Consider the following 18056-nt stretch of genomic DNA (forward strand, 5'->3'; position numbering starts at 1 on the left):
CCGCCCACACCTCCTACAGGGGGCCGGGAGGCTCACTCCGGCCATTTCTTTAATTAATTAGGAAATATATTGCTTCTTTAACCAGTTTTTGTCTAAGTTTGAATATCATGACAACTATATGTGTTCATTCAATTTTCTTGCATCACTTTCCTTCCATCTCACCCAAAATATCATGAAATATTTGGACTGAACTCAGATACATAATACATGTGATAAAACATAAGTTTTTTTTATTGACGACAAATATTCAAATGACAATGTCCAGCTCTTTTGTTCTCTTCCAATGATGGTCCATTGCTATCTTGTGTCTGATGACTATAAAAAAAGGAAGGGAAAAAATAAACATTGTTAGGTCCGCTTGCCAAGACATGTCTATACTAATCTCAGTAACAATACATATGTCAGGCAGGGTGATTTTTCTCCATATCGTCAACTCAAGCTTTGTGAATACAGGAAGGAACCAAAGTGTATATGACCGATGTTTGGCGATACCACAGATTATTGGACGCTGGGTATAACTCACATTCAAAGGTCCTAAAGTGAATCCTGCATGCCCAAAAGATGATACCACTGATGAGTGATGATCTGACAGTAAAGGGTCTCACTCCCACAGCCCCCATAGCTGAGCTTCCAAGTAGTAGGTAGAAAGGCACATTAAACACAAAAAAAAGAGTGAGGGAGCACAAGATCCAAGTGTTGAGTAACCAGTTCTGCCTTATTTTGTTTAACGTTGGCAATAGATAATAAATAAGATGCAGAATACAAGCCATTAGGCTGAGTGCAGACGGACTTTTTAGCCCTGCGGATTTTTCCGCGCAGAATGGAAGAAATCCGCAGGTCAAATGACCTGCATTTTTCCTGCGGATTTCTTTCATTTTTCCTGCGGTTTTATTGCGGTTTTTGTGCGGTTTTCCACTGCGGTTTTCCCCCTGCGGATTTGGTGACAGGGGAGATGGAAAACCGCACAAAAGAAGTAACATGCTGCGGATTTTGTACCGCTGGAAAACCGCGCAGAAAAATCTGCAGCGTCTGCACAGCGTTTTTTTTTTTCATTGATTTTAAGGCTACTGTACATCATAATGCGGATATGTGCGGTAAAATCCGCTGCGGATCCGCTGCAAATCTGCATTGTGTGCACACAGCCTTAAAGTGCCCGATGCACCTCACAAGCATGATGGCATCATCAGTGTATAACACATTCATCTTCGGTAACAAGTCTGCTGTGCCATGTAGATAAGAGGGCGAACTTTCCATCACAAGTTTTAATCGCTCATTGATGTATTTAGAAATGTTCCCAGTAAAGAGAGATCCATATAAGATGATAAGTATCCCAAAGGAAAGCTAATGACAGATCATTTTTGAAAGACATCTTCTGCCCCAAATGATTGTTTTTTCCACCTAATATGGGCAGATTGGTTAATGGGTAACAGGCTTAGATTCCATCAAAGTTATGACCTGTGTCAAGGATACTGCTGGGGGGAATATTAATCTGCTGCCAAGTGATAATGGGATCATTGGGCAGTAGGGTTTTCATCTGACCATCTGTTAAGGGGATAAAAAGCTAGCAAGGACCGGAAGGAGTATCTGTACCTGGAGAACTTCTTCATGGCTTGATCCCTGCTCCTGCTTGTCTGCCATCCTTTCTTCCTTCAGAAATGGTATTCATACATGGGGTACCTGACAGCCAATCTTCGTAGAAGACCTACTGAAGAATCGCCATGGCTTGAAGTGTGCCTCAACAACCTGTCTGCTTCATCAGCAGAGCCTCCATGGGTTGATGCAGTCAACGTTTCTCTGGACTCCTGTGCAGGGACAAGCATCGTAATGGAGGAAGCAGCTGGCAGTCCCAACCCCACTCCGACACATTCTTAATGTGGGTCAAAGAAGCGCCGTGCCTGTGTCTCCTCTTCTCCTGAATGGAGGCCAGCTGGTGGTCGGGATGTACAGAAGGGGTCACTTCCAGATCTTGAGTGGTGGCACTTTGTGTAAAAAAAAATAATAATTTAGTAGATCATAAAGGTTACAGACATAACAAATTAAAAAGTGAGTCATGCAGTGGATGACGACACACAGCAGGAGGCAACGCATTACATAAATGGTTGTGTAGGGGTCCAGGCTATAAAGGTAACTCAATATATGAACAGCTCAAAAGTGCACATAAATATCACCTGAAACATGATATAAGTGCATATCAAAAGATCTGAGTCAGTATAGGCAAGAAAGTGGACACAGTGCATGATGGAAATACCATGGAGTAATAGGCAGTTGAATAGCTCTAACTATACAGTATATGTTATATACCCATGGACTATCCTACGTCAGACATGACACCAACCCTGGTGCTTGTGCTTGTTTCGGCACAAACTGGCTAATAGAGCAGTAAAAATATGTGCGTAGATAAAGAGCCAGACTTTATTGATGTATGCTATGGTTAGAGTTTCTGATCAGGCTCAACTCTCTGAACAAGTCATGCAGCGTGTGACGTCAGACAATGTGACCGGAGTCTTACGCGGAAGGGAGTCTCATCACATGACCACAAGGGCCGCTGCTCTAGATACAGCTTGGGATGCAGCCTGTCCTTCTGTCCCGCACATGCGCACCACCGGTACTTCGGCACTTTATAAGCCAGAAGGGAAAACTCGGCTCAACGATGGGATGATGAAACAGGAGAAATATTATTACAGCAGCTGGCAGGACTCCTAGATATGGAGCTCAAGCAACAAAGTTAGATCATTCCTGATATTGAATATCGCAATGTGACCTCCCCTCCTATACAGGGCTGCCACTAGGAATTTCGGGGCCCCATACTGGCAAAATTTTTGGGGCCCCCTTGAGACCCCTGTCTCACTGTCACATTCTGCCCCCATGTCTCACATTCTGCCCCCGTGTCCATTCTGCCCCGTGTCTGACATTCTGCCCCCTCCTGTGTCTCACATTCTGCCCTTGTGTCTCACATTCTGCCCCCTCCTGTGTCTCACTGTCACATTCTGACCCCAAGTCTCCATTCTGCCCCTGTGTGTCTCCATAGTTACCTTTTTTTTTCTTTAATCTGTTGTTGTGATCCCGAAGCAGCATAAAAATGGTCTGAGGACCCTAAGAGGAAGCGAAAAAATTGGTGAATAGTGTTTAGAAGGGAGAAGAAAGGGTGAGAGGGTTAGTGAGTTTAGACATAGAGTACTGAGAAGGGAAATGCTTTTCTTTCACTATAGGGCGTATGGATAGACATTTATATAATAGCTTCTTCCATTAAAATATACAATATAGTATAAAGATATAAAGGGAAGACACAAAATGTTTCTACCCCTAATATCAGGAGCCTCAGTGTCACAACATTTCACATACAACAATGGGGGAAGCTTTTCCTTACTTTGGTGGACGTCGCACTTTTTTGCTGCTGTCACTTCTGCTGCTGGAGAAATAGAAGAAATGATCACAAATAAATACCTTGTAAAATAATTATCGGGAAAAATCCTGGTCCCATAAGGACACAGACAATAAGCATAATCTCTTTCCTATACATTTCTACATGATACAGATAGATAGATAGATGTCATTACTGATTATTAGCTCATTGTAGAAATATCGGTTTCACAAGCATTTGCATGGGACTGATCTCCTGCCGGGATGAATCATTGAATACTTTTGCATCTAGAAAACAGCAATTAGGACATAAGGACATGTCCATAAGTGGGAAGAGGTTAAGGTACCTACATGTTTTTGACCTGGGTCCTGTTCGTCCTCCTGAAACATTTTGGTATCCACCATTTACGTTTGCATCTGAAAAAAAAAATCCAAAGCAAACAAATTGAGACCCAGACAGTTCACACTATCATTGTGATCCGTCTTTGAGGATATTGTGATCAGTCTTTGAGGATATATACAGCGATATTATCCTGTGTAACGTCCTGCGCTTATGTCACAATGTGACGTCATCGATCTAAAGCCCAAGGTCTCGTTAGAGTAAATGCAGCCACGATCGCTCTTATTACTTACGGAATCGGCTTTGTGTCGGCGCACGCAGTCTTTACTTCTGGCCTGTGACAAAAATAAAGTTTTCATTAGAAACAGAGATACTTGTGTGTCCTAAGTAAATGCAGTGACTTAAAGAGAATCTGTCAGTAGGATCAACCCTCCTATGCCGTCTATATGGCCATACAGATCATGGAAAGCTGAATAAAGTGATATATTTATGTCTGCGAACCGATGTCTTATTCCAGAGAAATCCACGTTTTTCTTTCCTCCCCAAATTGGCCAGTGAGCACTGGAAACAGTATTCCGGATGGCCACTTTGACTAACAAGGTTGAAGATAGAGGGGCTGGTGTCTGTTTTCAGTGCCTCGTGGCCACATTGGAGCAGGCATCGATAATCAGAAAAGACCAGGCGCTCAGAAAATTGTGCTTACTGTAACTCTGGTGTAGGGGACCCCAAAAATCACTAGCCCCCAATATGTACATCCATGTTTTATATCCTCCTCAGTCTCTGCCCAGTGATAACAAGTCATTCATCAGTTACTAATAAATATCTAAAATCATATAGGGCCAATAATATCTGTATATGTCACTATCTCTCTACTTACAGTCTGGTGGTGTCTGCACTGTGGTCTTCCTCTGTCATCTCCAACTCTATGGCATCCATGGCCACTGCTTGTTCCTCTTCTTCACTACTGGACACATAACATAGACTATATTCAGTAACTCTCTCAGAAATGACCTCATACGTCTTTGATTTTTGGCTCCTCCATCAGTTATCATTACGTACAGTATATGCAGCCATGTTTTATACCAAGTGACTGAAAGTGCCATAACTATCCATATATTGTTCCTTTTCTGACATTCTCTTCATTACCTCCTTTCTGACAAATATCTACCCCTTTAGACAGACAAGTGAAGGGTGCGGGGCAGTAATTGTGTAATGGGAACCAATGTGTTACGACACAGAGAGGCATGAAATGAACAATAGATAAACCCTTGAAACTTGATAATTCTCTGAACAGAAAAAGTGTTAGAAATTCTTTTAACGTTAGCTTGTCAGACTAATTCTAAAATATATACCGTATTCATTTTTTTCCAGTATTAATGCAAATGCAGCGATGAAAGTTCTTACTTGATGGATAACATGTATACAGTGTGTCTCGTTATTAAAGGGAATCTGTCACCCATTTTAGTAATATCATGTAAAGATATCACCCAATTGTGCGTCCCATAAGGATTCTATAAGGATTTTTGATTCCCCCTGACCCCGCACCTTTGATGCATAAATACCTTTTTTTAATCTTGGTGGAGATGTATGCAAATCGCCGCCGTCCGGTCCAATGGGCGGGGCTTATTCGCCTCCCCCCCTCCTCGGCTTGCTGAACTTAATCTTCATCTGTGAATATCACAGATAACGTTGCTTTCCGTGCTTGCACATTGAAAAGGCCTCTGGCGCCTGCGCAGTATGCTTTGCCCAACTGTGGGCGAAGCATATAATCGGTACTGCTCATGCGCCGGTATTTTCCAGTGTGGTCTATGCCCTGGAAGTCGTTATCTGTGATATTCACAGATGAAGATTACGTTCAGCAAGCCGAGGTGGGGTGGGGGAGAAGGCGAATAAGCCACGCCTATCGGACCTGACGGCGGCGATTTACATACATCTCCACCAAGATAAAAAAGGTATTTATGCATCAAAGGTGCAGGGTCAGGGGGAATCAAAAATCCTAATAGAATCCTTATGGGACGCACAAATGGGTGATATCTTTACATGATATCACTAAAAATGGATGACAGATTCCCTTTAAATGCAATGACATATGATAGCATTCAGGAGCATAACTATATAGATTACTTAGGAAAAAATAGTTTGCTGGTATCCGAGATGGACATTTACATATAGCTATAGGGGGTGTAGAGCGAGCAGTCGCATTGTGACACCCTCACCTGCCACATATATATTCATCACTATTACAAATGGTTATAGCAGCTGAGGGGCCCTATTACATATTTTGCATTGGGGCCCAAGAAGTTCAAGTTAAACCTCTGACTGCATCTATGTCTCATAGTGAAAAGTAGCTGAGAACTACAAACATTGAAAGTCGTGGACCATGATTACACCAGTTACTTACGGCAATGGCTCTTCAGAAACCGATGAAATTGTTTCATAGGATCCGAAGCATCTGAAATGAAAAAAAGAAAGTTCTGATTACAAGAATTGATACTTAGGAAGCCTACAGATAAAAAGTTATCAGCCATGATGTGCACAAAGCAGTGCGCTCTCCCGCCGGCAACAGAGCAGAGAGCGCTGTCACTGCACATTGTAAGACGATTTGCCAGCATTTAAAGGCATAACTTGTGGGCGGCTGGTTCTCCTCTCTGCAAGCCGGGTACTCATCTTACAAGGTGAACTGACATTGCGCTCTGCTTTGCTGCCGACTCAGCACTACTGATCTGATCTGGTGAGAAAGCGCAGTCTTTGTGAGCAGAGCACAGTGCACATTGCACAAGAAATAGCCCAGCCCCTCACATGGAGGTCACTGCTAATGCTTCATTTCAGGGCTAGTGCAGAGGCCGGGGCAGTGACCGCAGCTTCTACCCCCTGATGATGTTATGTCTGAGTATCCCAGCATGCAATGGGATTTTCAAACAAAGCGTCATCAAAAAGGAAGTAAGAAAAAAAGATGTTGCATGGCTGCAAGGAATTTTAGAGAACTGAGGGATAGAAAAGGAGAACATCTTTGTAGACGATACAGAAATGCTCATGAACAAAGGATCTGACCTCACTGGTCTTTTGTTTTTGGCTCCTCCATCAGTTATCATTGCATAGACTTAGACATACAGTGGGGCAAAAAAGTATTTAGTCAGTCAGCAATAGTGCAAGTTCCACCACTTAAAAAGATGAGAGGCGTCTGTAATTTACATCATAGGTAGACCTCAACTATGGGAGACAAACTGAGAAAAAAAAATCCAGAAAATCACATTGTCTGTTTTTTTTTCATTTTCTTTGCATATTATGGTGGAAAATAAGTATTTGGTCAGAAACAAAATTTCATCTCAATACTTTGTGATATATCCTTTGTTGGCAATGACAGAGGTCAAACGTTTTCTGTAAGTCTTCACAAGGTTGCCACACACTGTTGTTGGTATGTTGGCCCATTCCTCCATGCAGATCTCCTCTAGAGCAGTGATGTTTTTGGCTTTTCGCTTGGCAACAAGGACTTTCAACTCTCTCCAAAGGTTTTCTATAGGGTTGAGATCTGGAGACTGGCTAGGCCACTCCAGGACCTTGAAATGCTTCTTACGAAGCCACTCCTTCGTTGACCTGGCGGTGTGCTTTGGATCATTGTCATGTTGAAAGACCCAGCCACGTTTCATCTTCAATGCCCTTGCTGATGGAAGGAGGTTTTCACTCAAAATCTCACAATACATGGCCCCATTCATTCTTTCATGTACCCGGATCAGTCGTCCTGGCCCCTTTGCAGAGAAACAGCCCCAAAGCATGATGTTTCCACCACCATGCTTTACAGTAGGTATGGTGTTTGTTGGATGCAACTCAGTATTCTTTTTCCTCCAAACACGACAAGTTGTGTTTCTACCAAACAGTTCCAGTTTGGTTTCATCAGACCATAGGACATTCTCCCAAAACTCCTCTGGATCATCCAAATGCTCTCTAGCAAACTTCAGATGGGCCCGGACATGTACAGGCTTAAGCAGTGGGACACGTCTGGCACTGCAGGATCTGAGTCCATGGTGGCGTAGTGTGTTACTTATGGTAGGCCTTGTTACATTGGTCCCAGCTCTCTGCAGTTCATTTACTAGGTCCCCCCGCGTGGTTCTGGGATTTTTGCTCACCGTTCTTGTGATCATTCTGACCCCACGGGGTGGGATTTTGCGTGGAGCACCAGATCGAGGGAGATTATCAGTGGTCTTGTATGTCTTCCATTTTCTAATTATTGCTCCCACAGTTGATTTCTTCACTCCAAGCTGGTTGGCTATTGCAGATTCAGTGTTCCCAGCCTGGTGCAGGGCTACAATTTTGTTTCTGGTGTCCTTTGACAGCTCTTTGGTCTTCACCATAGTGGAGTTTGGAGTCAGACTGTTTGAGGGTGTGCACAGGTGTCTTTTTATACTGATAACAAGTTTAAACAGGTGCCATTACTACAGGTAATGAGTGGAGGAAAGAGGAGACTCTTAAAGAAGAAGTTACAGGTCTGTGAGAGCCAGAAATCTTGATTGCTTATTTCTGACCAAATACTTATTTTCCACCATAATATGCAAATAAAATGAAAAAAAAACAGACAATGTGATTTTTTGGATTTTTTTTCTCAGTTTGTCTCCCATAGTTGAGGTCTACCTATGATGTAAATTACAGACGCCTCTCATCTTTTTAAGTGGTGGAACTTGCACTATTGCTGACTGACTAAATACTTTTTTGCCCCACTGTATATGCAGCCATGTTTTATACCAAATGACTGAAAGTGCCATAACTATAAGTATATAATGTTCTATATTGTAGGTATATATCCCCCAATATATATTTAGTCTCACACTCTCCACTTACATACTGAAACTCAAATCCTCACTATGCCAAGATGTTTCCTCCTGTTCTTCCTCACTATTGGAAACATAAAATAAGTCATGTTAATCATATATAATCTACTTTGACATTCAGATAACACAGGGTTATATAAAGACTGTGGTAATATATGCTGAATGAAGAGTCCCACTTAACCCCTTATTGAGGGCACACTATCTCTGTATGGGGCGGACTCAAAAGTAAAATCTGCCCCCTGAACCACCAGTGATGGCTCTGTTACATAGCTGGCACCCCACAGTACCTGATACAATTGGAGCTAGCCGTGATTGCATCAGTTTAACCACTTAATTGCTGCTGTGAAGTATGATGGCAGTATTAAAAAGGGCTTTAAAACGGCGACTGCCACTTTGTATGGACATCAGCCGCTTCGCAAAGCGATCGTAGGGTGCTGATTGATTGACATTGCAGCTAGGGGTCTACTGGAGACCTCCGTTTCTGCCATGTGTGAACTCCTCACATGCATTGGGACACCCTCATCTGCCACATATATATTCATCACTATTACAAATGGTTATAGTAGCTGAAGGGCCCTGTTGATTAAAAGAATTGATACTTAGGAAGCCTACAGATAAAAGTTATCAGCCGCGATGTGCACAAAGCAGTACGTTCTCTTGCCGGCAACAGAGCGGAGTGCACTGTCACTGCTCATTGTAATACAATTTCCCAGCATTTAAAGGCGTAACTTATGGGTGGCTGGTGCCCCTCTCCACAAGCCAAGTGTTAATCTTAAACGGTGAAATGACACTGCTCTCTAATCTGTTGCCGGCTCATTACTACTGATCTGACCTGGTGAGAATGCACAGTCTTTGCATGCAGCACACAGTGCTTTCACTTTGCACAGTGAATAGTTAAACCCCCAAATAGAAGGTCACAGCTAATGCTTCATTTCAGGGATAGTGCAGAGGCAAGGGACGTGACCAAAGCTTCTCCCCTAATGATGATTTGTCTAAGTATCCCAGCATGCACTGGGATTTTCAAACAAGGTGTCATCAAAAAGTAAGTAAGAAAAAAAATTATGTCACAAGCCTGAAAGGAAATTTATAGAATTGAGGGATAGAAATGGAGAACAACTTTGTAGATGGTACAGAAATGTTCATGAACAAAGGATCTGACCTCACTGGTCTATTGATTTTGGCTCCTCCATCAGTTATCATTGCATATTCATAGACATATATGCAGCCATGTTTTATACCAAATGACTGAAAGTGCCATAACTATAAGTATATAATGTTCTATATTGTATGTATATATCCTCCAATATATATTTAGTTTCACACTACCCAATCACACTCCAATTCTCACTCTCCCAAGATGTATCCTCCTCACTCTCATCTTCCTTACTATTGGACACTTAAAATAAGTCATATAAATCATATATCATTTACTTTGACATCCAAATAACACAGGGTTATATAAAGATTGGGGTTTTTAAATGCTGAATGAAGAGTCCCGATTAACCCCTTATTGAGGGCGCACTATCTCTGTATGGAGCGGGCTCAAGAGTAAAGTCTACACCCTGAACCCCCTCTGGCATCCAACAGTGTCTGATGCAACTAGAGCTAGCCGTGATTGCATCAGTTTAGCCCTTTAAATGCTGCTGTGAAGTTTGATAGCAGTATTAAAAAGGGCTTTAAAACGGCGACTGTCACTTTGTATGGCGATCGACCCTTACGCTAAGCGATCGTAGGGTGCTGATTGATTGACATTGCATTTAGGATTTCACTGGAGACCTCCGTGTCTGCCATGTGTGATCTCCTCACATGCATTGGGAGACCCTCATCTGCCACATATATATTCATCACTATTGCAAATGGTTATAGTAACTGAGGGGCCCTGTTACATAATTTTCATTGAAGCCCAAGAAGTTCAAGTTACACCTCTGATTGCATCTATGTCTCATAGCTAAAAGATACTGAGGTCTAAATCATTGAAAGTTGTGGACCATGATTACACCGGTTACTTACGGCAGTGGCACTTCATTAAGCGATGCAAGCGTTTCATTGGAATCAAAGCAGCTGAAATGAAAAAATAAAGTTCTGATTAAAAGAATTGATACTTAGGAAGCCTACAGATAAAAGTTATCATCCGTGATATGCACAAAGCAGTGCGCTCTCTCAGCAGCAACAGACCAGCGCACACTGTCACTGCAGATTGTAAGATGATTTCCCAGCATTTAAAGGGAATCTGTCACCACTTTTTTAGGATATCATGTAAAAATATCATTCAATTTAGTGTCACGTATGCATTATACAAGTATTTTGATACCCCTTGACTCCCCACCAATGATACATATATTCCGTTTTTATTCCTCCCGTGGTGTATGTAAATATGCTCGGTCCAGTTCGATGGGTCGGGCTTATTGTCCGTCTCCACTCCCCCTCCTCTGCTTGCTGTATGTATTTTCTGTAAATATCACAGATCGCGTAGAGTTACCACGCGTGCTCATTCAAATGGTCTCCCACACATGCGCAGTATGGTTTGCCCAACTGTGGGCACAAGCAAAAATCAGTATTGCGCATGGGTCGGCATATGCAATTGCGTTATATGGCCTGGAAGTATCCCTGTATACTTGTATACTTCTGGGCCATTGATAGCCATGGGGGATGCCGGCGCATGCGCAATGAATTATGCTTTGCCCACAGTTGGGCAAAGCATACAGCGCACACGCGAGAGGCCATTTGAATGCGCACACGTGGTAACTCTAAGCGAATTTTGATATTCACAGAAAAGAATACATACAGCAAGCAGAGTATAGGGGGTGGAGATGGACAAAAAACCCTGCCCATCGGTCTAGACTGAGCATATTTACATACACCGCTGGAGGAATAAAAATGGTATTTATGTATCGTTGATGGGGAGTCAAGGGGTATCAAAAGTACTTGTATAATGCATAAGTGACACTAAATTGAATGATATTTTTACATGATATTCCAAAAACATAATGACAGATTCTCTTTAAAAGCTTAACTTGAGGGCGGTTGGTGCTCCTCTCTACTAGCCAAGTATTCATCTTACAAAGTGAACTGACAGTGCGCTCTGATCTGTTGCCTGCTCATTACTACTTTTCTGATTTGGCAAGAAAGCGCAGTCTTTGCGCGCATCACACAGTGCACATTGCACAGTGAACAGCCAAGCTCCTGAAATGAAGGTCACTGCTAATGTTTCATTTCAGGGATAGTGCAGAGGCCGGGAAAGTGACCGAAGCTTCTCCCCTAATGATGTTTTGTCTAAGTATCCCAGCTCGCACTGGGATTTTCAAAGAAAGCATCATCAAAAAGAAAGAGAGACAAAAATAAAAGATGTCGCACGCCTGAAAGGAATTTTATAGAATTGAGGGATAGAAATGGAGAACAACTTTGTAGATGGAACAGAAATGCTCATGAACAAAGAATCTGACCTCACTGGTCTTTTGTTTTTGGCTCTTCCATCAGTTATCATTGCATATACATAGACATATATGCCGCCATGTTTTATACCAAATGACTGAAAGAGCCATAACTATAAGTATATAATGTTCTATATTGTATGTATCCCCCAATATATATTTAGAATCACACTCTCTACTTACCCAATCACACTCCAATCCTCACTCCCCCAAGATGTTTCCTCCTGTTCCTCCTCATCTTCCTCACTATTGGACAATAAAATAAGTCATATAAATCATATATCATCTACTTTGACATCCAGATAACACAGAGTTATATAAAGATTGGGGTTGGAAATGCTGAATGAAGAGTCCCGATTAACCCCTTATTGAGGGCACACTATCTATGTATGGGGCGGGCTCAAGAGTAAAGTCTGCCCCCTGAACCACCTGTGGCATCAAACAGTATCTGATGCAACTGCAGCTAGCCATGATTGCATCAGTTTAACCCTTTAAATGCTGCTGTGAAGTATGATAGCAGTATTTAAAAGGGCTTTAAAATGGCGACTGACTCTTTGTATGGCGATCGGCCCTCACGCAAAGCGATCGTAGGGTGCTGATTGATTGACATTGCAGCTAGGAGTTCACTGGAGGCCTCCGCGTCTGCCATGTGTGATCTTCTCACATTCATTGGGACACCCTCATCTGCCACATATACAGTATATTCATCACTATTACAAATGGTTATAGTAGCTGAGGAGCCCTGTTGAATAATTTTTATTGAAGCCCAAGAAGTGCAAGTTACACCTCTGATTGCATCTATGTCTCATAGTTAAAAGGTACTGAGGACTAAATCATTGAAAGTTGTGGACCATAATTGCACCAGTTACTTACGGCAGTGGCACTTCACTAAGCGATGCAAGCGTTTCATTGGAATCAAAGCAGCTGAAATGAAAAAATTAAAAAATTCTGAATGAAAGTATTGATACTTAGGAAGCCTAGAGATAAAAGTTATCAACTGTGATATGCAGGAAGCAGTGTGCTCTCAACAGCAACAGAGCAGAGCGCACTGTAACTGCAGATTGTAAGATGATTTCCCAGCATTTAAAGGTAATCTGTCACCACTTTTTTGGGATTTCATGTAAAACTATCATTCAATTTAGTGTCACCTTTGCATTGTACAAGTACTTTTGATATCCATTGACTCCCCACTAATGATACATAAATACCGTTTATATTCCTCGCGCGATGTATGTAAATATGCTCAATCCGGTCCAATGGGCGGGGCTTATTTTCCGTTTCCACTCCACCTTCTCTGCTTGATGTACATATTCTTTTCTGTGAATATCACAGATCGCGTACAGTTACCACGCATGCTTATTCAAATGACCTCTCGCATATGCGCAGTATGCTTTGCCCAACTGTGGGAATAGCCGAAAAACAATATTGCGCATGCGTCGGCAAAAGCGATTGCGTTCTATGGCCTAGAAGTATACCTGTATACTTCCGGGCCATAGAAAGCCATGGCATATGCTGGCTCATGCGCAATAATGATTTTATGCTTTGCCCACATTTGGACAAAGCATACTGCGCACACGCGAGAGTCCATTTGAATGCGCACACATGGTAACTATACGCGATCTGTGATATTCACAGAAAAGAATATGTACAGCAAGCAGAGGAGAGGGGGGTGGAGAGATGGACAATAAGCCCCACCCTTGAGACTGGACAGAGCATAATTACATATACCACGGGAGGAATTAAAATGGTATTTATGTATCATTGGTGGGAAGTGAAGGGGTATCAAAGGTACTTGTATAATGCATAGGTGACACTAAATTGAATGATATTTTTACATGATATCCCAAAAACATAATGACAGATTCTCTTTAAAAGCGTAACTTGTGGGCCGTTGGTGCTCCTCTTTACTAGCCAAGTATTCATCTTACAAAGTGAACTGACAGTGCGCTCTGATCTGTTGCCTGCTCATTACTACTTTTCTGATTTGGCAAGAAAGCACAGTCTTTGCGCGCATCACACAGTGCACATTGCACAGTGAACAGCCAAGCCCCTGAAATGAAGGTCCCTGCTAATGCTTCATTTCAGGGATAGTGCAGAGGCCGGGGAAGTGACCGAAGCTTCTCCCCTAATGATGTTTTGTCTAAATATCCCAGCACGCACTGGGATTTTCAAACAAAGCGTCATCAAAAGGAAAGAGAGAAAAAAATAAAAGATGTCGCACGCCTGAAAGGAATTTTATAGAATTGAGGGATAGAAATGGAGAACAACTTTGTAGATGGTACAGAAATGCTCATGAACAAAGGATCTGACCTCACTGGTCTTTTGTTTTTCGGCTCCTCCATCAGTTATCATTGCATATACATAGACATATATGCAGCCATGTTTCATACCAAATGACTGAAAGTGCCATAACTATAAGTATATAATGTTCTATAATGTATATATCCCCCAATATATATTTAGTGTAACACTCTCCACTTACCTACTGAAAGTAAAATCCTCACTATTCCAAGAGTATTCCTCCTCACTCTCATCTTTATCACTATTGGACACATAAAATAAGTCATGTAAATCATATATAATCTACTTTGACATCCAGATAACACAGGGTTATATAAAGACTGGGGTACGATATGCTGAATGAAGAGTCCAGATTAACCCCTTATTGAGGGTTCACTATCTATATATGGAGCGGACTCAGAAGTAAAGTCTGCCCCCTGAACCACCAGTGATGGCTCTGTTACATAGCTTGCATCCACAGTACCTGATACAATTGGAAATAGCCATGATAGCATCAGTTTAACCTTTTAAATACTGCTGTGATATTTGATAGCAGTATTGAAAAGGTCTTTAAAATGATGACTGCCACTTTGTTTGGCCATCAATCCCCATGCAAAGCGATCGTAGGGTGCTGATTGATTGACATTGCAGCTAGCGGTGTACTGGAGGCCTCTGTGTCTGCCATGTGTGATCTCCTCACATGCATTGGGACACCCTCATCTGCCACATATATATTTATCACTATTACAAATGGTTATAGTAGCTGAGGGGCCCTGTTGATTAGAAGAATTGATACTTAGGAAGCCTACAGATAAAAGTTATCAGCCGTGATGTGCACAAAGCAGTGCTCTATCTCACCGGCAACAGAGCAGAGCGCACTGTCACTGCACATTGTAAGACAATTCCCCAACATTTAAAGGTGTAACTTCTGAGCAGTTGGTGCTCATCTCTACAAGCCAGGTATTCATCTTAAAAGTTGAACTGACAGTGCCCTCTGATCTGTTGCCTGCTCATTACTACTTTTCTGATTTGGCAAGAAAGCGCAGTCTTTACGCGCATCACACAGTGCACATTGCACAGTGAACAGCCAAGCCCCTGAAATGAAGGTCACTGCTAATGCTTCATTTCAGGGATAGTGCAGAGGCCGGGGAAGTGACCGAAGCTTCTCCCCTAATGATGTTTTGTCTAAGTATCCCAGCTCGCACTGGGATTTTCAAAGAAAGCATCATCAAAAGGAAAGAGAGACAAAAATAAAAGATGTCGCACGCCTGAAAGGAATTTTATAGAATTGAGGGATAGAAATGGAGAACAACTTTGTAGATGGAACAGAAATGCTCATGAACAAAGAATCTGACCTCACTGGTCTTTTGTTTTTGGCTCCTCCATCAGTTATCATTGCATATACATAGACATATATGCAGCCATGTTTTATACCAAATGACTGAAAGAGCCATAACTATAAGTATATAATGTTCTATATTGTATGTATCCCCCAATATATATTTAACGTCACACTCTCCACTTACCCAATCACACTCCAATCCTCACTCCCCCAAGATGTTTCCTCCTGTTCCTCCTCATCTTCCTCACTATTGGACAATAAAATAAGTCATATAAATCATATATCATCTACTTTGACATCCAGATAACACAGGGTTATATAAAGATTGGGGTTGGAAATGCTGAATGAAGAGTCCCGATTAACCCCTTTTTGAGGGCACACTATCTATGTATGGGGCGGGCTCAAGAGTAAAGTCTGCCCCCCTGAACCACCTGTGGCATCAAACAGTATCTGATGCAACTGCAGCTAGCCATGATTGCATCAGCTTAACCCTTTAAATGCTCCTGTGAAGTATGATAGCAGTATTAAAAAGGGCTTTAAAATGGCGACTGACACTTTGTATGGCGATCGGCCCTCACGCAAAGCGATCGTAGGGTGCTGATTGATTGACATTGCAGCTAGGAGTTCACTGGAGGCCTCCGCGTCTGCCATGAGTGATCTTCTCACATTCATTGGGACACCCTCATCTGCCACATATACAGTATATTCATCACTATTACAAATGGTTATAGTAGCTGAGGAGCCCTGTTGAATAATTTTTATTGAAGCCCAAGAAGTGAAAGTTACACCTCTGATTGCATCTATGTCTCATAGTTAAAAGGTTCTGAGGACTAAATCATTAAAAGTTGTGGACCATAATTACACCAGTTACTTACGGCAGTGGCACTTCACTAAGCGATGCAAGCGTTTCATTGGAATCAAAGCAGCTGAAATGAAAAAATTAAAAAATTCTGATTAAAAGTATTGATACTTAGGAAGCCTAGAGATAAAAGTTATCAGCTGTGATATGCAGAAAGCAGTGTGCTCTCAACAACAACAGAGCAGAGCGCACTGTAACTGCAGATTGTAAGATGATTTCCCAGCATTTAAAGGGAATCTGTCACCACTTTTTTGGGATTTCATGTAAAAATATCATTCAATTTAGTGTCACCTTTGCATTATACAAGTACTTTTGATATCCCTTGACTCCCCACTAATGATACATAAATACCGTTTATATTCCTCGCGCGATGTATGTAAATATGCTCGATCCGGTCCAATGGGCGGGGCTTATTTTCCGTTTCCACTCCACCTCCTCTGCTTGATGTACGTATTCTTTTCTGTGAATATCACAGATCGCGTACTGTTACCACGCATGCTTATTCAAATGACCTCTCGCGTATGCACAGTATGCTTTGCCCAACTGTGGGAATAGCCGAAAAACAATATTGCGCATGCGTCGGCAAAAGCAATTGCGTTCTATGGCCTGGAAGCATACCTGTATACTTCCGGGCCATAGAAAGCCATGGCATATGCTGGCTCATGCGCAATAATGATTTTAAGCCTTGCCCACGTTTGGGCAAAGCATACTGCGCACACGCGAGAGTCCATTTGAATGCTGAATGCGCACACATGGTAACTATACGCGATCTGTGTTATTCACAGAAAAGAATATGTACAGCCAGCAGAGGAGAGGGGGGTGGAGAGATGGACAATAAGCCCCACCCATCAAGCTGGACAGAGCGTAATTACATATACCACGGGAGGAATTAAAATGGTATTTATGTATTATTGGTGGGAAGTGAAGGGGTATCAAAGGTACTTGTATAATGCATAGGTGACACTAAATTGAATGATATTTTTACATGATATCCCAAAAACATAATGACAGATTCTCTTTAAAAGCGTAACTTGTGGGCCGTTGGTGCTCCTCTTTACTAGCCAAGTATTCATCTTACAAAGTGAACTGACAGTGCGCTCTGATCTGTTGCCTGCTCATTACTACTTTTCTGATTTGGCAAGAAAGCACAGTCTTTGCGCGCATCACACAGTGCACATTGCACAGTGAACAGCCAAGCCCCTGAAATGAAGGTCCCTGCTAATGCTTCATTTCAGGGATAGTGCAGAGGCCGGGGAAGTGACCGAAGCTTCTCCCCTAATGATGTTTTGTCTAAATATCCCAGCACGCACTGGGATTTTCAAACAAAGCATCATCAAAAGGAAAGAGAGAAAAAAATAAAAGATGTCGCACGCCTGAAAGGAATTTTATGGAATTGAGGGATAGAAATGGAGAACAACTTTGTAGATGGTACAGAAATGCTCATGAACAATGGATCTGACCTCACTGGTCTTTTATTTTTCGGCTCCTCCATCAGTTATCATTGCATATACATTGACATATATGCAGCCATGTTTTATACCAAATGACTGAAAGTGCCATAACTATAAGTATATAATGTTCCACATTGTATGTATATATCCCCCAATATATATTTAGTCTC

General features: G+C 42.0%; 1 long non-coding RNA gene across 1 annotated transcript; it reads right to left on the reverse strand.

Moving 5' to 3' along the window:
• Nucleotides 1–238: 238 nt before the first annotated feature.
• Nucleotides 239–2838, reverse strand: LOC141092760 (uncharacterized). Its single transcript, XR_012232899.1, has 3 exons — nt 2510–2838; nt 1591–1979; nt 239–315 (listed from the first exon to the last, which is right to left on the reverse strand). It is a non-coding gene; the product is annotated as an uncharacterized lncRNA (long non-coding RNA).
• Between the last annotated feature and the right edge of the window lie 15218 nt (nt 2839–18056).

This window comes from Dendrobates tinctorius, unplaced genomic scaffold, assembly GCF_039654945.1.
Source record: "Dendrobates tinctorius isolate UK_male_01 unplaced genomic scaffold, ASM3965494v1 ptg000060l, whole genome shotgun sequence".
In the NCBI taxonomy this organism is placed as follows: domain Eukaryota; kingdom Metazoa; phylum Chordata; class Amphibia; order Anura; family Dendrobatidae; genus Dendrobates; species Dendrobates tinctorius.